The sequence below is a fragment of the Myotis yumanensis genome, unplaced genomic scaffold (genome assembly GCF_028538775.1).
Source record: "Myotis yumanensis isolate MYYU_CA2020_CCGP unplaced genomic scaffold, mMyoYum1.0.hap1 SCAF_9, whole genome shotgun sequence".
Lineage (NCBI taxonomy): Eukaryota > Metazoa > Chordata > Mammalia > Chiroptera > Vespertilionidae > Myotis > Myotis yumanensis.
The window spans coordinates 11,912,840-11,935,192 of NW_027223760.1; the positions used below are offsets into that span (position 1 = coordinate 11,912,840).

A 22,353-nucleotide genomic window follows, 5' to 3' on the forward strand; every position below is an offset into this window, starting at 1 on the left:
ATATCAGTATTTTTCAACATTGATGGCTATTTGACTTGTTCCAATTTTTGACTATTACCAATAAAGCTATTGTGAATATTTATGTACAAGTCTGTTTATGGAAATATACTTCAATTTCTCTTGATAAGTGCCTGAAAATGGAATGGCTATGTCATACAGTAGGTGCATGTTTAAGTTTTAAAAAACAACTGTTTTCCAAGTAACTCCTCTATCACTAATATAATTCTGTATGTTTCCATTTATAGTATCTTACCTAACCATTTGGCCTGCTGCCTCTGCCAATTTAAAAATCATATTGAGGCTGTTGCAAAGACAGTCAAACTGAATTGTGCGATCGAATGTGTGACCGACACACCTTGTGGTGAGTCTCAATTGCCTGATGATAAACTTTTTAATTTTTATTTTGTTTTCATTTTTTATTTGTAATCAATGACGATACATTTTTAGGCAAATAAAGTAACTGTATTATTTTTATTCATTTAATCAGAGTTCAACTCTAAAATTTTAAGAACTTCTCTTTGCTAAAAGTCAGATGAAGGGAAGGGTATTACCATTAATGGCTACATCGTGTGTGTTGTGCTCTCTGCTGGGTGCTTTGCTTCCAAAAGACAAATTGTTCATTAGTGTGTCACAGTTTGTAAACTCTTTTGTATGCATTAGGTTTCAATTGCCCTTTGCAGTGTAGACAGATGAAGATACATTTTTATTTTGTTTGTTTTTGCAAGTTTATGAAAAGAGTACAAATGATGCTGTTTTATGTAAGTTTTATTTGGAACCTGAGAGTTTTTGGATCCATCACCAGAAGCTGCTACCCAGCCCTTCTATGGCATGGGAGGGCTCTTTCTTTAAAGACTGTGCACCTCTGAACTTGCTCTGAAGCACAAGGTGTTCTATCCACCAAACAGTCGTGTGCTTTTAAGTATTTTTCTACACGTTAGGTTTATTGGCAGCTACTTGATAACTTCCCAAATGTGTTTTCATGCCCAGAGAGCTTAAATACAAGTTTCTATCAGTGATCTGTGCTACTGATATAGAGTCAGTGTTGCTTATTTTGAAAACAATGTTTTGACCAATGATATTACTCCCTTCTGCCCCAACAGTGGGCAGAACAGGCATTTTCATCTCCTTTTAAGGTGAGTGAAAACAAGACCAGAAAGGGCTGACAGCTGTCACCTCGTGCCCAGGTCTCCAGCTCCCAGTTTGGGGCTCTCCACAAGCCCATGCTCTTTCCCAGGACGTTACCTCCTTCTCTCACCCTTATCACAACCAGCAATATTTTAATTATTCTGAAAATTCTTGTGTACCAGCTGCACAATGGTGCACTTGACCTTCACACAGTCAGAATCTTTGGATGGTTCCCCAAGTACAGCTGAAAATATAAGAAATGACATGAAATGATCACAAAGTAGGCATCTGACAAAAGTTATTTTTCCCTTATGTATTTTAGAACCCCAAATATTATTCCATAGATTTATTGAACATTCCACAGTGGTACACAACCTGGCAAGTCTCTTAATGTACATCCTAGATGCCTGCCTATATCTTAAGCACAGAGTGAGGGTAGACTTTTTTTTTCTGTATAGAGCCGTCTGTTATGGGGCTGGCATATGTGAAGGCAGGGCCCAAGTGAGGAATCGGTGGGTTAGTGGAGAAGGGTGTGTACAGATGAGGACGTGTTAGCCGTGGGTGTTAATCGTGGTCATCTGTGATGGTAGCAAGAACACAAGCATTCTGAAGAGCGGAGAGAGGAAGGCTCAGGCCCCCTCTGCATCTGAAGCAGGACAGGATGGGTGCGTGAATGTGAGGAGTTCACAGTAGATCTGCAGAGCGTCTAACTGAGTGGGTCTTCCAGCCCTGGCTTTCCTCCAGTAACCGGCAGTTGGCCCTTGGGGACCAATGGAATAATCCTAAATATAGTCACCATATGTCATGCTATGGAATGTTCTAAGTAATTAACCACTTTAAAAAAAGAGACAGTTTCTCCTTTTGTTTTGTCGACAATCATAGATGTAAGTTGGGGTTTATATTTCTCTTCTCCAAACGGCACTCAGATACTTGCTGATTCCCTATATATTGGACTTGGATGTATGGCTGTGGACTGACAAATAACTATCCCGTGAGTCCTTCAATATCAAATTTGATTTCTTCTTTTTTGACAGATGAAGAACTCATAATAAAAGGACCGCTAATGAACACATTACAGGCCCGGCAGGACTCCAGCACTGAGCTGACCATTGAGCCAGAGAGGGCATCCTCAGTCAAAAAAGGCGACACTTCCGCATCCATTATGAGTGAGCAGCTAGACTTTAATGATAAAAGTGATGTTAATAGTGCACTAAATTACCAATTGCCTTATTTCTTGGAGGGAAATCTAGAAGATATAGAATCAACTTTATTACCATTCATTAAACTGCCTCTTTCAAATGTACATGATGCAGATATGTCCCTGAATCATTTGAAAAACAACAGATGAAATCCTTCTCTTAAACCTGAACTTAACCATTCAAGTTTCAAAAATTAACCGAGGAAACTCTTTTCTGGAATAGGCCTTCTGATGAGACTGCTCACTGAGCAGCAGGAAGTAAAGATATCCAACCCAGAGTGGAATGAGGAACAATGGAAAGATGAGAGGATGCAAACCCTAGGGAAGCAGGAAGAGAGGGTGTCTAATGAGGTAAGGACAGGTCCTGAAACACCTGACCTGGACTTTTAGTCAGTTTAGGACAGTGATGGAGAACCTATGACACACCTGTCACAGGTGACACACAAACTCATTTTTTTGGTTGATTTTTCTTTGTTAAATGGCATTTAAATATATAAAATACATATCAAAAATATAAATCTTTGTTTTTCTATGGTTGCAAATATCAAAAAATTTCTATATGTGATACGGCACCAGAGTTAAGTTAGGGTTTTTCAAAATGCTGACTCGCCGAGCTCAAAAGGTTCGCCATCACTGATTTAGGACATGCCATGAAAGTACCCAGGTAGGAAGACCAGGAGCACCTCCTCTCAGTCGTGTCTTGATCATGTGACTTTGGCTTAGACAGTGATCTTCCACTTTGCTCATTTAGAGATTTGTGCCACTGTTCCTAGGGTAGATGAGAAGAGGACCTAAATTCCAAGATAAACAAATTGTACAAGAAAATGCTAATGATCAGATTACATAACACATCAGATGTGGTATGTTCTTTAAAAACCTATAAGATTTGGTATATTGCTTAAGAACCATGTGGAAAGGTGGGGTTTTAGAGTAGTAGTTAAGAATAGCTAGCAATTCATTAGAATAGGCTAGAGAATAGTTAGTTTTTATGCTTTCCGTATCTTTGTGGGTTTTTTTTAATGTTGTTGTTGGTGTTCTTATTCTTGTTCTTCTTATTCTCCTCCCCCTCATTCTCCTCCTCCTCCTCACCCTCCACCTCCTCTTCTTCCCCTCCCTTTCCACCGTCCCCTCTTCCTCTCCCTCATCTTCCTCTTCCTCCTCCTTCTTCTAGCTCAGGCAAGAAGTGCCAAGATATAAGAAGGAAATCATCATTGCGTCACCTGTGATTGCAGTAACAACGTTTTATTTTGTAGTTTTCTGTCTCCTTGTGGTAAGACAACAGTTAATTCAGATTTCCAATATCTAGTCCATCTTTGAGGAGGTTCAGAACCCACAACCTGAAAATCAAAGCCACAGTCCTGTCTACTCCTACTTGATGCTCTTCTTTAGTCATGAGCACTGAGATATGCTTTATTCTATTTTTTTTATTACAAATTATGTTCTTGGGATGTCTAAAGGAAGCCCACTCCTTGAAATCTCTGAAATGAAATCAAGATAACAAGCCATTAGACCATTTTAAAAATATATATTTTTATTTTATTTTTTTAAAAATATATTTTATTGATTTTTTACAGAGAGGAAGGGAGAGAGATAGAGAGTTAGAAACATCAATGAGAGAGAAACATCGATCAGCTGCCTCCTGCACATCTCCTACTGGGGATGTGCCCGCAACCCAGGTACATGCCCTTGACCGGAATCCAACCTGGGACCTTTCGGTCCGCAGGCCGACGCTCTATCCACTGAGCCAAACCGGTTTCGGCAAAAATATATATTTTTATTGATTTCAGAGAGGATGGGAGAGGGAGAGAGAGATAGAAACATCAATGATGGGCTGCCTCCTGCAAGGCCCTTATTGTGAGCAAGCCCGCAACACAGGCATGTGCCCTTTACTGGAATTGAACCTGGGACCTTTCAGTCCACAGGCCAATGGTCTATCAACTGAGCCATACCAGCCACTAGACTATTTTGAAACTTAAGTTTTATAGGCCTGATTTGATATGATAGCAAAATTTCTTCAACTCAAAATGTACGAGGTTGAGTTGATGTACTCACCTATTACTCTCTTCCTGATTTCTTACTTTGTTGGATAAAATGAGGAGAGATATAGAATCTCCAACCTCATGGAGCTATGTCACCCTAGCAGATGGGACATGGCATAATGATAAAAGTGTGATCTTGTCAATTCTTAAGGTATACTTAGCAGCTTTCTTCTCCAGTGTGTAAGGCATGGTGTTCGTAGGTTCAGTTAAAACACTGCAACCTAAATCCTGCATCAGGCTTCTCTAAAGCATGTCATGTTAGAGTCACCTGTTCCTAGAGCTTGTCTGTGTCCCTTTTGTTCAATTACATAATGGTGTACTTTTCCCTATAGGCAGATTGCTGACATTAAAAGAACGATTTTGTAAGCTGATGATCTTGACTCTACCCCATAAATCCAACATATTTTCTTTACCCTTTCAACAGTCATGACAGCCCTCCATTCCAGCCAAAGGCACCCCACACCATAACCTAGCCACACCAGCCCCATTCCCACTTTTTAAAATGCCTTTGCCCATCTAAAATTCCCTTATTGTGCTCTCCCTGGGGAAGTCTGGTGAATATCTCAAAAGCCAGCTCAGGTTCATCTTTCTTCATGAAGCTTTCCCAGAGTCTTCCAGCCATGCTGTTCCTAGTTTTTTTGTGAGCTGTGTCACTATTTTTCTTTGAGGTAATAGTAAGGCAGTTCCATCCCCTGAGAACTTAAAAATATGGTAAACAATTTTTAAAAATGTGCCTCCCCAAGAGAGAAATACCTGGGTGAACACATCATGGAGCAGAGCAGAGATGTGTAAAGACCAAGTGGCTTCAGACCTATATGTTCCTAAGACTTTTGAAATGTCACATTTTAATATTCTAATCTGTGGAAGAAAATGAAAAATGGGAATAGAAAAGCCACCTAATTATTTGAGAAGGAAAATAATAGCAGATTTATATTCTCATCTTAAACAAACATATTTACAAAATGTAAAAAAAAATAGAACCTGTATAAGTACTAGAAGAAAACAGAAGCAATATATTTATAATCTGGTGGTGGGAAACAGCTTTTTGAGCCTGATACCACAGGCAGAAACTTTGATGGATTTGACCACCTTGTCTGTGACACCATTAGCAAACTTAGCACTGGTTGATGCCAAGCACAGGATGAAGATGTTTCCATATACATTAGCGATTCAATCCCCACAATCCTGTGAGGAAGATAGTACCACCTTCTCCCATAGATGGAGATGGACTTAAGCTCCCAGTGGCAAAGGCAAAAGCAGGACCCTGTTCTGCCTGACTGCGAAGTCCGTGCTTCCTACTCCACTGTTCTGTGTCCTTAAAGACAAAAACACTGGGGCCATAGCCGCTGTTTCTCAGTAGTTAGAGCATCAGTGCAAGCACCGAAGGGTCCCAGGTTGATTCCAGGACAAGGGCAGGTACCTGGGTAGCAGGGCACCTGCCATGCAGGAAGCAACCAGTTGATGTGCCTCTGTCACATTCCTATTTCTCTCTCTTCTTTCCCTCCTGCCCCCTCCCTCCCACACTCTCTGAAAAACAATGGAAAAAATATCCTTAGGTGAGGATTAACAACAACAAAAAAGAACACTGGGGAATATTTGAAACATTGAAATTCAGTGAAAGCCACTAAGGATTAAGTTATTTAATGTAAAAAGAGTTCCATAAATCAACAGGAAGAAGACAATCTAGGGTGGAAGAGGGCAAGGGCTGTGATGAGTAGGCTGTGTGTAGACATCTGTCACCCTATCTGTCCATCTTCTCTTGGTTTATAGGGTGTGGATTTTATTAGCGAGGTCTTTGTCACCTCACAGTATGAAAGTAGTCTGATATTTTCTTCTAGTCCTTTTTGTAATATTTGTTTTTTTTTCTCAAATTAAAAAAAACTATCATTGGTTTTATTTGCTTTTCTTGTGGTTGACTGTTACTCCCCTACATGAAGATCCAATTGTCTTAAAATGTTTTATTGAAGATCTCATTCTTTCTTCACTGATCTGAAATTTACCTTTCTGTGGACTGTATTCTGTTGACCCAGTTATATTTGTTTTGTACCAGTAATATATAATGATATAGACATATACATATATCAGTATATATATATATATATTTATATATCTATATCTATCTATCTATCTATCTATCTATCTATCTATCTATCTATCTATGTATATTGCTTTCAGGGAGGAGGGGAGAGGGAAAGAAAGATAGAAACATCAATGATGAGAGAAAAATTGATCATCTGCCTCTTGCACATCCCCTGCTAGGGATCAAGACTGCAACCCGGGACTGTGCCCTTGACCAGAATGGAACCCAGGATGCTTCAGTCTGCAGGCCAATGTTCTATCCACTGAGCCAAACTGGCTACGGCCTGTGTCACTATATAATTCCAGTTCCATTTTAAACTCCTTTTTGGAAGTTAAACGCCTCCTTTTCTTATCTTTTTCATACATTTCATTGCATATTTTCTCTACCAAATGTCAGTTGGTCAGTTTATGTTTAAAAATTATCTTGGAATTTGAATAGGATTACAGTGCATTTGTAGGTTAATTTAAGGAGAATTGGCATCTTTACTACCTTCTAGGAACATGGTACCTCACTTTGTGTATTCTTTCTAAAGTCCTTCAGAAGAGTTTTAATGGGTCTCGCACATTTTTTGTTAAGTTTATTCCATTATACATTTTATTGATATTGTAAATGGACTCTTTCATTTTTTTATTAGTTATTTGTGGTATGTAGGAAAGCTGTTGAGATTTGCATGTCTTGATTTAGCCATCTTACTGACTACAATTTTAATCTATGCTCTTGGGCTTTTTAGGTTGTGCATTATCTCACGTGCAAATATGTTTTGTCTCTTTCTTTCCAGTACTTCATTTTTCCTATTAAATTAATTAGGACCTCCTCAACAATGATGAATAGTATCAGTAATAACAGGCATCCTACTCTGGTTCTTGACCTAAAACAAACCTGCTGTGTAGGTTTCTGGTAGGCACTTTCATTTTCTTTGCTACTTCTAAGAGTTTTTATCGGGAATTATCTGCCTAATGTGATCTGAAACAACCAATAAAATGCATTGCCAGCTGCATGCAAGGTCCTAAGTTAGGACTATGGGAGAGACAAAGGTCTAGACAGAGTTTCTGTCCTCAGAAAATTAATCATCTCACTTAAAAGAGAAGGAATAAAGCTTTAGAGGTCATTGTGCTGAATAATCATGACGTTTTCTTCCAAAATAGATTTTTCGGAGGAAGCTAAAGAAAAAGGGAAGCTCAAGGTAAATATGGGTCTGGTGATTTTTAAAGTAGAATTTTTTAAGGAGAGGAACTTCCTCTTTCTGTAAGCGGCCAGGGGTGATCTCGGAAAATGGCCCATTATTCACTTGAGTCAGAAAACCCCACAAAATCACGAAAGTCAAGAGATTTAAACCTTTGTGTTTACTTTAAGGACACTGGTGAAAACTACACAGGTCATCAAGGGTATGCATATCTGAAAACCACCAAGCATCTGAAGGATGTCACCTTATAGGAGCAATGTGTGCCATTCTGTCATTATAGTGGTGGAGTTGGTAGGCGTGCTCCAATGGAGGGGCTGGGTGCAGGATTGGGTGCAGATTGGTGACCCCAAAGAGTGCTGAATTTTTGCTGCTGTTAACGTAAAAAAACATTGTAAAGAATTTTTGTGAGTTTATTTGAGCCAAACTGTCAACATATGCTGGGAAGTAGAACCTCTAGGAATTGAGGTAATGCTCCAAAGAATGGTGGGTTACATCTGTATTTATACATTGCAATCAAAGGAAAGGGATGTAGGTGGATTACATGAACTCCATTGGTGATAGATTAAGGAGGTGGGATAAAGCAAAGCAGGAAAACCTCTGGGATAGGAGAAAAGTGAACTGATGGACATGTGCTGCTTTTACATAGATGGATACAGGACAGTTCAACATAATTAACAGTTGACGATTAACTTGATAACATAACAATGAGGGAATGTCTTGGTGCTATTTGTTGCACCCTGAAGGGTCCAGAAAAAAGAGGAATTTACAAGTTACCCAGACATTTCACAGATATGTTATCTTAGAGGCAAGAAGAGAAATGGGCTCAGTAAAGATCTAAGTTGATCTTTGTCAGGGAAAATACTGGCCTAGGACATGAGAACCCAGTATAACCTGTGTGTAGTTAAATATTGAATTTTCAGACGATCCTTTGTGGTTACTTTAGGTCTCTGAGTCTGCAAGACTGCCATGCAGACCTCCCCTGAGCTTGTCTGGTTAGGTGTGATCCCTTTTGTCCACACTGCACATGCTTAAAAATGCAGTAACACACTGAAAATCCTGCCTATATCCTATGCGAAGCTACATACATAGGTCCCCCAGAGACATTGCAGGGCCATTTTAAACTGTCACAGAGAATTGGAAGCCCAGCATGCAAGGAATCATTTTCCAGGTCCCAGGTGTGTGGTGATTTTGCTCAGGAATATAGACCCAAGTACCCAATTAGTCCGAATAAGACCAGAACTGTATGTGTGAGAGACATGGAGAATGGCATGAATCACTAACTGTTGGTATGTATTTTCCTCCAAGCAGCTTTTTCTCCAGATTGACATCTTCGTCTGACATTGATATAGAGGTAAATTTGAGGAGGACAAAGTACTGTGTCCAGACAAAGCAGGGGAAACGTAGAGTTCATGTCTCCCCATCTGTTTTCTAGCAACATGGATTTTGGAGCAGGCGGTCGTTTAAGCTGAAGCAATTATTTGGCAAGAAGACAAACAAGAAGGGGGAGCAGAAGGCACAGGAGCAGGAACCGTTCTTGAAAACGTAAATAATTGGGAACACTTAGAATTCTTATCTGAAACGAGGAAATAATGAATAGTTTAATTGTATCTTTCAAGAGTCAAAGCCTTGACCTTTGTCTTCTTCTTACTCCAGGGAGTGGAGTAAATTTGCTGATTCCTTAAGGATGGACATGTCCGAGTCTGCTTCTGACACAGGTGGAGAAACTAGCGCCTGATACCTTCACAGAGCAAGGCCATCTTCTGCCTAATTACACATGTTTTGCAAATGTGTCAGTTCATAGCTACCTCTAGCCTTGATGTAAGGAATGAAAGTGTAAATAGTCAAGTATATATGCAAATAAGAAGGGCCATAGGCAAGAAAAGCAGGGCTGAAGCTGGAATCCCTGGGGAAGCCAATACTTCCTCAAGCAGCAGTGTGGTCCAAGGAGGTGAAGAGGTCTTCTCTCCCTTATTTCCCCAATACACTCAGTCCCTGAGAACTGGCAGACACCTCCTCTCCCAGGGGTATAGGGCAGTGGTGGGCAACCCCTGGCTCGTGTGCCAAACAGAGCACGCCAGTAACTTTTGCTGGCACGTGAAACCCTCTCTTATAATCTTCCTGTTAGGTTAGGTGGCTCAGGAGGCGGCGTAAGAAATGAAGAGTCGAGTGAATCAGAAAAGAAAAGGTTTATATCTGCATCCCCGGGAGACCCACGTACTCCAAAGACAGGGCACATGGATTCACACAACCAGGGGGGGGGGGGGCGCTTTTTTTATACTGTGGTTGGGTGAGGGGCGGGGACCTGAGCTGAGGTATTTAGCTGAGGAAGTTTCAGCTGCAGAGGGTCAGCAAGGTATTCAGGAAGGAGTCAGTATCTGTGTGGGGACCGTCAGGGAGAAGCCAGTATCTGTGTCTGGCATGCTGATCTGTGAGAAATTCCAGGGGAAGTCCATTGTCTCATCACATGACTGCATGTATCTGATCCTGGGCTCTCTCTGACCTAACATCCTGGCCTTTTGGTGATAGGGGATGCCGACTCATTCTGGCTACTTCCAGTTGACCAGGGACACGGGGGTGTGGGGGTTGTTTAAAGGCCAGGGTCAGGTAGAGGCAGGTCAGAGGGGAGCCGAGTGTAGGGATGAAGTAGGAGCTGGTTCACAGTCACCCGTGACATCTCCGAAATCCGGGAGCAGATGAACTTGAGGAGGCAGAGGGCTAGGAGAAAAAAGACACAGATGAGAATCAGGGGCCCTACCCTAGGTAGGACCCAGGTAGCTAAGGGGCTTTGGAACCAGCTGAAAGGAGAGTTGTCCTGGAAGTGTCCTGCATGTAGTTCTTCACTCAGCTTAGTCAGGGTCTTTACGTTTTACTCCACTACTCCAGTCTGGTTGATGTAGCAGCAGCATTCTTCTTGAAGGAATATGCAGGTTCCTCCTCTTTCTGCACTCAGAAGGTCTAAGGCGCTCTGGTTCTGTAGGGCTACTTGGACTACTGATGTTATGTGTCGCAGTAGGGATGCTAAAGAAGCAGTAGTGGACTCCAGGGCTAACTGGAGCTTGTCATTAAAGTCCTGAGCCATGACCAGACTAATCCTGAGGACTCTCCCGCCCCCCCTCCCCGGCAAGGCCTATGGAGGTAGCTATACTCCAGTGACAGGGGGGAAGGCGGCCTAGCGGGCCCGGGGGGGCTGGATGGAGGGAGCAGCCAGGCGAGCTCCGACTCTCCATACAAGGTTAGTTGGGGAACTACCATGACCACGAAGCAAGGACTGGGGTCAGAGGAGTTTATGCAGTTGCTTAAGATGCCGTTGTACCAAAAGAAGGTACCCAGGCTGGCCTTGGTGAAACTGGATGGGATATAGTTCTGGGTGCAGTTCCAAGTGACTCGCCCTCCGATTACTGGATTACTGGTCTGGTAGCATATCCTTGGGGGCAGGGTGGGCTCTGGAGTTTCAGGTTCCCAAAGGGGAATGCCAGCCACAGGAGGCTGACATTCACCTTTCCCTTGGGTTCTTGGAGAAGTCGTGAGTGGGATGGCAGCCAGCAAAGACCTTTGGAGAGAGGTGCATAGAAAGCAGTGCGAGACATTGGGCAGGGTGTGGGTCTCATTGAGGAATAGTAGGGTGTGTTGAATAAGTCGGAGCCAAGAAGACAGGACTTCTACTTGGGGGGAGTCAGGCAGCTTCCCGTTAAGGGACTGTTCGGCCTGTAGGATGCTGTTGGAGACCTGGACTTGGGCCTCTTGGGCCAGGTCATATTCCCAGGAGATGTAAATGGTCCCTGAAGGGGTTGAGCTCCAACTACTTAAGTATAGCTTTCCCACAACACCTGTAACCCATTGCTGGTCTCAGGGAGCTCGGATTATGATGTGGAAGGCCCCCTTCTCCCCGATAAAGGAGCCACCCCTGTAGGTATCATTGACAACACAGTCTCTCCAGCGGCAACCCCCATAGGTGTCAACATATTGATTACACCTGTCTGGGTCCTCTTGGTCATAAGCAAAACAGGCATAGGGTCAGCCACCATTGTATATTGACCGGATGTTACCCTGATCCCTGTCTGGCATCTGACCAGGGGGCAATCCTGAGATCCTACCTGCTGGGTGACTTGTTTGCCATTCTGGTGGTAAGTTTCATGGACCTTGAACCTCCACACATAAGCAGGTAGGGGTTGGTGTAGGTTGCTCAGGGCCAGGAGGAGAAGGAGGAGGGGGTGGGTGGCTGAGGCGGACTTTAGTGGGTCCCAACACCTCACATTTACAGAAGTCATGCTGCACCGGAGTCCTCTTGAGCCTGGAGAGGTGGTGCCACGATGGGTCACCGAGCAGCTTGGCTGCGGTGGGTGTTGTAAGGATCACGATGTGAGGTCCCGTCCACCTAGGCTCCAAGGCTTGTGGATGTAGGTTCCCAGGGGAGGGGGATCAGTAAGGAGACGGTGGTTGAGCAAGAAGGGTCTCCCATATAGGAGCTCAAAAGGACTTAAGAAGGCAAGGCTCCTTGGTGTAGCAGAGTTTGGTCAGGGCCATGGGCAGGAGGTCTGGCCAGGAGCTGTGAATTTCTAGAGAGAGTTTGTTAGATGGTCCAATTCATTGGAGTTGAATGGCTATGATGAGGGTTCGAGCCAGTGACAGACAAATCCAGCAGGATGTAGAAGAGGAGGGATTGATGTTGGAGAGTACATGGAAAGTTGTGTGATTGAGGGTGGGCATAGGAGTAGGTCCAGGGTTCATAAATAGAGAGTGACACTAGAGGATTTCCCATCCCAGACAGTAGAATTGATGACTCCCTCATCATACCATGTCCGTTTCACCTGAAAATATAAAAAACCTGAGCAAAATTGGAGGGTCCCTTGCCAGGTAAGAGCCTGTGAGGAATGATGGGTCATCCATCAGGTCCTGGATGGTGTCGCCGAATCTTCTTCAGGGATGGTGGGAGGCATTTGGTGAGCCTGAGAGAGGTAGGTATTGCAGTGAAAGTGAGAGGAAATGTTAGAATGTGCTGTTATCCAAGGGAAAAGAGAAAGGGACAGAGCAGTGGAAGCCAGGGATCTGGAGGTTGGAGAAAAGGCGGGGAGGGAGGGAGCAGGTCGTGCTGCATGTTTCCAGGCCTCTAGCAGCTTGGATTATAAAACTGCTGCATTTTTTCCTTTGGGAAGGGTGGAGCGGGATGGGGTGAGAAGGCGCTGAGGTCAGAGTAGTTCTCAGTTAAGAAAAGGGGACAGTCGTGGAGGAGATAAGGAGATCAGGTGTTCACAGCGAGACTGAGGTAGGCCACTGAGGTAGGCGAGACTGAGGTCTGGGACAACAGGGCCCCATAAGGGGCCTCGTGGCAGTGGATGGTCGGCATCCCTGTAAAGGGGGACAGGAGCAGGGAGTCTGAAGGGCAGAGTGGCCACTAGGATGGTGAGAATATCTCGTCCTAAAAGGGGCACGGGGCATGCTATCATCAAGGAGGCAGGGAAGGGGTCCAGTGGCCAGCGGGCAGGTGGATTTGCCATCAATACCCATGACCGAGATCTTGGAAGGATAAAGGGGCCCTAAAAAGGAGGGCAGGACAGAGAAGGTAGCCCCCATGTCGACCAGGAAGGTGACCTGTTGCCTTCAGTGCAGCCCTGGGCTCGGCGATGGTGGTGGGGGCCGTCGGGACTGGGCATCTTCAGTCTTCAGCCAGTCCCAGCATGGCCAGCGGTGGGTCATGACCTGGAAGGGTGGCCCCTCCACACTGGGGTGCAGAGGGCCTGCCACCTTTCCAGGGGAAGTCACTTTTCAAGTGGCAGCTTTGACCACACGCTGGGCAGGGCTTGGTTGGAGCCTGGGGCTGGGGGCACTGCATTGTCCAGTGGCCTTCATCTCTGCATTTGAAGCATTCTCCGGTGGCATTCCTTTTGTTGCACCCCACTGCGCACAGCCCCCTTAGGGCCATGCGTGGCTGCCGTTGACCTCAGGGCCAAAACCAAGGCGTGTCTGCAGATCTACCTTCTGTGGAAGGCAGGCCTGCCATTCTGACTGTGCCTGCTCCTCACGGGCATTAAGAACCTTCAAGGCCATTTTTCACTTGATCTTGGACCGGGGTATGAGGGAAGAGGCTGTTTTGGAGCTAACGTTCTCAGGATTTGGGCTTTCAGTGATAAGGGAGAAGGAAGCTGCTGGTTAAGAGGGTCTGAAGAGAGCCCAGCTGCAACCTCTCGCAAAGGGAACTGGCCGGCCACCTGTGAATTAAAGTGTTGGCAGTCATGAGGGAGGAGATTCGGTGGAGCGCACAGAGGAAGGCGGGCAATTAGAATTTACAGAGGGTACTGCATGGGGTACAGGTTACTAGGCAGGCCCGTAAGGGGAGGGGAGAGAGCAGGAGAGGTGGCCTGGGTGGGCGTGGGAGAGTTACCGGAATTCTTTGATGAACGCAGTGGGGTTGGCAGAGAAAGACACCAGCTGGTTCTCAATTGTAGTTAAAAGTCACAACCTCCCAGGGGCGGGGCAAAGGGGAGGAGAGATAGAAGGAAGGTGGAGCCTACAGACGTGTGTGTGTGTGTGTGTGTGTGTGTGTGTGTGTGTGTGTGTGCGCGCGCGCGCGCGCGCGCGTGCTCGGGGACTGACCCAGCCTGAGGACGAGGGCGCAGTGCACACAGAGGTAGCGTGCAGGAGCCTGGGGTTGTTGTCCTCGTTGTCCAGGCCTTTTGAGTTTTTGGCTTCCGTAGGGGCCGGTGGAAGAAGGGAGGCGGGGCCAGGAGGCTGCAGAGAAGGCGAGGCTGGAGGAGGGTCTGGCAGGGAGGAGGGGAGAGTGTGGATGGACAGGGGCACAGAAGCTGGTGGGAGAACAGGCGGGTTTTGCCAGGGGATGTTCCGGGTGGTCTCCAGTGTAGGGGGGGGGGGTGGGGTGGGAGGGCGCTGAGACGATGGCAGTGCCGTCGCCACCACACACACACAGCACATGAACCCACCCCCCCACGCACCACAGACACCATGGGCTCGGAAGCACGCAAGGCCGCTGGGCAGTGCAGGGACAGCCCAGAGGGAGGAGGAAGGACCAGGCGAGGAGCGACCGCAGAAGGAACTGTCGGGGGAAGAGATGGGGACACAGACTGGATGGAGAGAGGGACTGAGAGAGAGAGACTTGGGCACATTTCCCAGTTCGCTGGCAGAAATTACAGAAATCGGTGCGGATGGTAAGGTCAAGGTCCCATTTTCAGAGTGAGGCCATGCTACATTACAGAAATAGGACGCAGTTCCGGGGCAGGCATAGTGTTTAGCCAGATCGGTGAGCCGGCACCCTAGAGGTGTGCTCAGTCAGGTTGGAATTTGGATTCCCCCTGTGCTTGATCCCGTGGCCTGTAGAGGGGCCAAAGGCTAGTGTCCCAGCAGTTTAACCCACGCTACGGAAGGACGATTGGGCCAGGAAATGTAGGCACGTCTCCACTACTTTCCTGGTCCGGAGGAGCCTTCCTGGAAGGGTCCGGAAAGAGGCAATCTCTGACTCTGCCGCGTTTTATGGACAGAGATGCTGGCGGGCAGGTGGCCACCTGGGACCGGCACAGGGGTGGAATGGGACTCAGCGCTGATGTTGCCAAACTGGGAAAAGTTGCTGAGCTGAAGAGATGAGGTCCTGATGGGTCCAGAGCTACAAGGAGGAAGAGGCAGGCACCCCAAGCTGCAGAGGGACGGCCAAATGAGGTGCTCACGCCACCCAGGTTTCAAGGCACCAAATGTTAGGTTAGGTGGCTCAGGAGGCAGCATAAGAAATAAAGATTCGAGTGAATCAGAAAAGAAAAGAGAAGGAAAGGTTTATTTCTGCATCCCCGGGAGACCCACGTACTCCAAAGACAGGGCACGTGGATTCACGCCAACAGGGAGGGGGGGCGCTTTTTTATACTGCGGTTGGGTGAGGGGCGGGGACATGAGCTGAGGTATCTAGCTGAGGAAGTTTCAGCTGCAGGGGGTCAGCAAGGTATTCAGGAAGGAGTCAGTATCTGTGTGGGGGCCATCAGGGAGAAGCCAGTATCTGTCTGGCACGCTGACATGTGAGAAATTCCCAGGGAAGCCTATTGTCTCATCACATGTCTTCATGTATCTGATCCTGGGCTCTCTCTGACCTAACACTTCCATTTACAATTTTTTTCTTAATATCGACTTTTTTATTTTTCAGGTAAGTTCAGTGTAGGTGCATCTTAGTTAAATAATTTTACATAAAAAGTTATCTTAAAGACCATAGACATGGATTGACGAGAGAGGGGAAGAGCAATGTCAATAGTGTCGAAAACGATCTATTGAGGACTTGAAATGCCATTGCAGAAAATTTTTTCTGTTTAAAAAACTGCAACAGCGTTACTCTCCATGTTTTCATCCACATGCACTTGTGAATCTTTGTGCTCAGTGATGAATTTTGTTAAGTCTCATAATAGGAGTAGCCTGATGGATGAAAGTAGTAGCTTGTGCATATTTCTGAAGGTCACGAAACATAAACCTGATGTAAAATCTCTGTCATCTATGATGCAGCAGCAAAAGTCCCACTGAAAATATCAAACGAAGTAATAAAGTTTTCTGTCGGACTATCAGTGCACATGTATACATTAAAAAATAAATATATTTTTCATCATCATATACTGTGCTTTTGTCGCTCAAATGAATTTTATGATTTCTTCAAGGTTCTTCATATATGTACACCTTAAGAGATATCAAGTAGGTGTAACATGTTCTCAAAAAATTAGGGTTGGCACGCAGAAGAATTCTGAGTCAGAGATTTTGCTGGTTTTGGCACCCACTCACAAAAAGGAGCCCACCCTTGGTATAGGTTATTCTGGTGCTCTGTCCCCCTAGCTCACCAGTTATTTATAATACATTTGACCTCCTATCCATAGAGGATCATTCACTTTCTCCCCTCTCAACAGGCCTTGGGGTTCTCAGAATATTTGGGTCCCTGAGCCAATTTCCACCCCCTCCCCCCATCCCCCACACACAAGCCTTTAAGATCATGCATAAATGTGTGCCCTGTCCTGGAATAGCAGGGTCTTCACTCTTAAAAGCTAGTGTAAAATTCACAGTAGGTTTTTGGTATTTTTTTTTTAATTAAAAAAACTCCCAGCCCGGCCAGTGTTGCTCAGTTGATTCAATGTCGTCTCACCTACCAGGAGGTCCATGTTGAATTACTGCTCAGGGCACATGTCAGGGTAGTAGGGGAGCATGTTTCTTTCCCTTCCTCTTTCTGAAATCAATAAAAATAATAAAGAATCAAAAGTCTTTTGAAAAACAAACCACAACAAAAAACCCTTCCTAACTGTTGGACAGCTATCAAGGAGTTTCTGGAGATAAAGAAGAATGTGTGAGCGGTAACTGACCAATTCTTTCCTCCTCAGGACTTTATTTCAGGAAACATACTGGTGGGGCGACTTCTCCATTCACTTGTCCTGCCTCAGCCTCTGTGGACCCCACTGCGGGTCATGTGTGTGCTCCTCCGCTCCCTCCAGCTCAGCCCAGCACCAAACCTACCTACTTCCTTCTGTGTCCAACACAGATCCTTCGACGCGTGATTCCAAGTGAATGTCCTGGTTCCTCTACTCCTGCAAAGAGAGGAGAGTCATTACTACATCACATTAAGTCGGTGAGAGTTAAATGCCTGAGTGAGTGAAAGAAATTCTGAGTGAAAAAGATTGACCTCAATGACCACAGATAACTGCTGGTGGCTTAGCAATATGAGATGCAGAATGGTGCCAACCACACACAGGACAACAGCACAGCGTCCCCCAGTAAAGCAGTGGGGCTGGGAAACAGGCCAGCATGTTTTGTGGCAGAAGAAAGCAAGGGAAAGGCAGAATTCATATTTATGTGTCTGTTTCTAGGAGGGCTTTTTCTGGAGAAAGCGGCCGCCTTGGCTAAGGGATACGTTTAGACCTCTCAATGCCACATACAAGCAAAACATGGCACAGAAGCTACATGACAAGGATTGTCTAATGAGGATGAGATTTTCTATAAGAATAAAGGGTAAATGGGGACAATTTGGAGTTCTTATCTGAAATGGTTAGCTGGGGTTCTAGGCAGAGTGCAAGGGCCTCCAGTTCCTATGTGGTTATTTGGTTTGCGGATGCTGTTCTCTTGGTGCCTGCCCAAGTGACCTCCCAAAGTTCCTTACTGAGAATGAAAGCAAGTGTTTTTCTCTGTGTTGTCCAGTGAGCCAGCAAATACATAGTGTGCTTAAGGCACAGCTTGGGAATGGGGATCAGTGAGTGTGGGGAATCCAGGAGGTGAGGAACAACAAATGGGATCGTCCTGGAGACTCATTTTCTGTCCCCTTTCAGTAGCTCACCAGATCGCTAGCTCAGCAGGTACCAGCAAGTAATGGAAAAATAGTCCCCTTTTCCAATGAGATAATTTCTTTCATCCAACAGCTTTCATGGTGGTGGTATAGATGTTCCTGCCTCACCTTTCCTATAAGCGTGATGCATTCCATGCAGGCTCCCTCTCCACAGGACCTGTAGCCATGGGACACATGGTCCTACTAAGTCTGGCCTAATCCCCTTCTATGGAAGCTTCGGGATTGAGTAAATTCTGTTACATTCTTTTAAATTTTTTAAAAGATTTTCTTTAAATGTGAGAGAGAACAGAAAGAAGGAGAGAGGAACATCAATATGAGACCAAAACATCCCTTGCATGCCCTCTCTCGGGAATGGAGCCTGCAACCCAGGCGTGTGCCCTGACCATGAATCTAACTGACAACTTTGAGGTGTTCAGGAGAACATACAAGCCTCAGAGCCACTCTGGCCAGGGCTATGTTATTCTGATTGGAAGTGTCCCCCCAAAACAACCAAACACTATATTGACACATGTGTCCTCTTTACATGCTGGCTTCAAGGAATTTTATACCCACAATAATCTATAGGTTGTTAGCATGGCTGATATACACAGGAAGACTTGGAGCCTGGAGTCAAGTTCGCAACCATTACAAGGGCATCATTTGTTAACATAAGAACAAGCTCAAAGCGTCTCAAGTCTGTCTCACTGAACCCCTGTATCACAGTGTATTGGGCGTTAATTTCTCCACATATGAACCTGTCTATATTTTAATATGGATTTGCGTGTATATACATAAACTTGGAAAGACACACAAAGGCTGGTGATGTTAGGTGTTTTTGCTGAAGAAATTGGTTGGCTGTTGGACAGAAGTGGAAGAGTGACTTCTGTACTCTTTGCATTTTTCTTATTTAAAAATTGTGGTAAAATGCCCATACTATAATAGTGACCATCTTAACCCTTTCAAAAACTATATTTTTATTGATTTCAGAGAGTAATGGAGAGGGAGAGATAGAAACATCAATGAAGTGAGAATCAGTGATTGGCTGCCTCCTGCACACCCCCTAGTGGGGATTGAGCCCACAACCCAGGCATGTGTCCTGACTGAACATTGAACTGTAACCTTCTGATTCATAGATTGACTTTCAGCTACTGAGCCACACTGACCCAGCCCATCTTAACAATCTTTTAGTGTACACGTCTGTGACATTAGGTACATTCACAGTGTTGTGCAATGATCACCACCATCCATCCCCAGAACATTTTCATCTTACAAAACTGAAACTCTACCGATGCCTGCTCTCCAGCCCCTGGCAACCACCACTCTCCTTTCTAGTCCTGTGAATTCGACCACTCTGACACCTTATACAAATGGGATCTTACGGTATTTGCCTTTTTGTCGTTGACTTTCTTCACATAGCATAGTGTCCTCCAAGTTCATATTGTAACAAGTGGGAGCACTGAATAATATTCCAGTGTATATAGCATATTTTGTTTATCCTGTCCTCCCTTGTTACCTTTGCTTCTACCTTTTTGCTATTGTGAAGAATGTTGCTATGAATATACTTTTTTTTAATTTGAGAGAGAGGGGAAAGGAGAAGGAGAGAGAGAGAAACATAGATGTGAGAGGAGAACATGGGTCGCATGCCCACTACCGGGGATCAAGCTTGCAACCCAGGTATATCCTCTGACCAGAAATCAAACCAACCACCTTCAGGTGCATGGTAGGACACCCAAGTCACAGAGCTACACCAGCCTGGGCTCCGTTGTTATTCTGATGGTTATTTCCCCCAAAAAAAACAACAAAACAGTATATTGACACATTTGTCTTCTTTACATGCTGGGTTCAAGGAATTTTGTGCCCACAAACATCTATAGGTAGTTAGTGGGGCTAATATTATACAGAGGAAGACTTGGAGCTTGGACTCAAGTCCCCAACCATTACAAGGGCATCATTGGTTAATATTTGAGCTCAGAGAGTCTGAAGTCCGTCTCACTGAACCCCTGTATCACAGTGTATTAGGCCTCAGTTCCTCCTCATATGCACCTGTCTACATGTATGTATGGATTTGCTTGTATAGGCATTGATTCTGGAAAGATACACAAAGACTGGTGATGTTAGGTGTTTTGAGTGAAGGAATTGGATGAATGTTAAGACAGAAGTGGAAGGGTGACTTCTGTACTTTTTATGTTTTTACTAGAGGCCCAATGCATGAAAATTGTGGTAAAATGCACATACCCTAAAATTTACCATCTTAACCTTTTAAAAATATATTTTTATTGATTTCAGAGAGGAGTGGAGAGGAAGAGAGAGAGAGAGAGAGGAGAGGAAACATCAGTGAGAAAGAATCCTGATCGGCTGCCTCCTGCACACCTCCTACTTGGGATTGAACCTAGGTATGTGCCCTGACTGGTAACAAAAGGTATTTGCTACAAAGCTGGAGCACATTCTGGGGAAATAGCCTAGAGACTTCAGAAACAAAAGTATCTAACATAGATTCTTTAGTTGCTTGTGTTGCTATGTAGCAAAATCTTTCATTTCTGCAAATTTAGCAGGGTATGGAATGTAAATATATAAAACTGTATGGGGTTTTTCCAGGCTAATATGCAAACTGTCTCCTCCGGAGTTCGTTCGACTGGGAGACCGTAAGTTCGATGGCTCAGTATGATGTGCGCTACAACCAGGGGGCAGCATGGAAGGAAGGAAGGTCCCACCTGGCAGCCAGGGGAGGGAGGCCCTCCCCACCCACCCCGCCCCCCTGCAACTCTCCCCCCCTTCTTCCCTTCTCCCTCTTCCCCCCAGCATCTGCTAGGCAGCCTACCCATGCACGACTTTCATGTACTGGGCCTCTAGTATAAATAAATAAATAGTATGTCTCCAAATTAATATTAAAAGGCAAATACTCATAACAGCAACAGGGAGGCATCAGTCTGGACAGCATGCACATTTCCCTCTAGAGCAGTGATTCTCAACCTTCCTAATGCCAAAACCCTTTAATACAGTTCCTCATGTTGTGGTGACCCCAATCATAAAATTATTTTCGTTGCTACTTCCTAACTGTAATTTTGCTAAGGTTATGAATCATAATGTAAATATCTGATATGCAGGATGTATTTTCATTGCATAGTGATTAATCACAAAACAAGATGTAATTACATATGTGTTTTCCGATGGTCTTAGGTGACCCCTGTGAAAGGGTCCTTCAACCCCCAGTTTGAGAACCGCTGCTTTAGTGCATCAGTGAGGCTCATTCAGTTCTAGGCTCCTGGGAGGTGCAGCTCAGGTGACCACGCTGCTCCAGGCCTGTGGTACCTGTTGCTTGTCAACCATTGGTTCCAGCAGTCACCTAGAAAATTGGAGGATAGGACTTAGGGCTTCAAGACGGTCCAGAGTGAGGCCCCAGCAATTCCCTAGGGCCTCATTCCTGCCCGCACCAGGCGGCCAGCTTCAACTTGAATGGACACTGGGACAGGACACCCAGGCAGCCCTGGCCCCGCCCCCGCCCACGTGCCAGTCCACCCAGGCAGCGCTGGCCCCGCCCCCTCCCACCTGCCAGTCCACCCAGGCAGCGCTGGCCCCGCCCCCTCCCACGTGCCAGTCCACCCAGGCAGCCCTGGCCCTGCCCCCTCCCACCTGCCAGTCCACCCAGGCAGCGCTGGCCCCGCCCCCACCCACGTGAGGACCCATCTAGGGTTCCGCTCTCCTGGTGGCACTTCCGCTCCCCTGGCGGCGCTTCCCCGGCAGGACCAGGTGGCTGAGGTGGGGGCCTAGATGATTCGGGGCGGGGGAGCGTCGGGGGCAGCAGTAACCCCAGGTAGCAGCCGCCAGCTCCTCCCCCACCTCTCCCGACCCGACCCCCAGCGCCTGGGGCCATAAGGGGCTCCCTGGCTCAGACCCAATGCTGTGTGGTGTACGTTGACCACGAAGGAGAAGAGGACGACGAAGCCGGGAAGCAGAGGAGGCCCTGGATTCCGAGGACGCCAAGGAAGAGGACAGCGCAGCCAGTGGCTGCAGGGAAAGCGGCTTCAGGAGGCACAGCGCCTACAGGTACCCACCCAGTCCATGGCTGCGGGCTCCTGCCCACCTCCTCTGCCCTCACCCGAGCTCTCCCAAACCCGAACCCCAACCTCCACTCCCCTGACTGAGGGGAAATGACAGGGCACATCGAGTGACACTCACACACAACAAAAACAAACACAACACAACAGAACAGCACACCTACATCTACTCTCTCTTACTGGCTTCCTTTACTCAGATGATTATTTTAAGACTAGAGGCCTCATGCAGGAAATGTGTGCACTGGAGTGGGGTCTCTCAGCCCAGCTCTCGGGGGAAGCCCAACTGATGGCTCCCTGTAGGAAGCGGGCCTAAGCCAGCACTCAGACATCCTTAGCACTGCTTTGGATGCAGATGAGGCTGCAGCCACCACCATTGCACTCACCAGCCGTGAGC

General features: G+C 45.9%; 2 long non-coding RNA genes across 2 annotated transcripts; one reads left to right on the top strand and one right to left on the bottom strand.

Annotated features, from left to right (window-relative positions):
• The first annotated feature begins 304 nt into the window (after nucleotides 1-304).
• On the top strand, nucleotides 305-2,621 carry LOC139016753 (uncharacterized). Its single transcript, XR_011472705.1, has 3 exons — nucleotides 305-361; nucleotides 2,160-2,291; nucleotides 2,547-2,621. It is a non-coding gene; the product is annotated as an uncharacterized lncRNA (long non-coding RNA).
• A 14,060-nt stretch (nucleotides 2,622-16,681) lies between these two features.
• LOC139016754 (uncharacterized) lies at nucleotides 16,682-21,241 on the bottom strand. Its single transcript, XR_011472706.1, has 3 exons — nucleotides 21,058-21,241; nucleotides 17,103-17,173; nucleotides 16,682-16,818 (listed from the first exon to the last, which is right to left on the bottom strand). It is a non-coding gene; the product is annotated as an uncharacterized lncRNA (long non-coding RNA).
• Nucleotides 21,242-22,353: the final 1,112 nt, after the last annotated feature.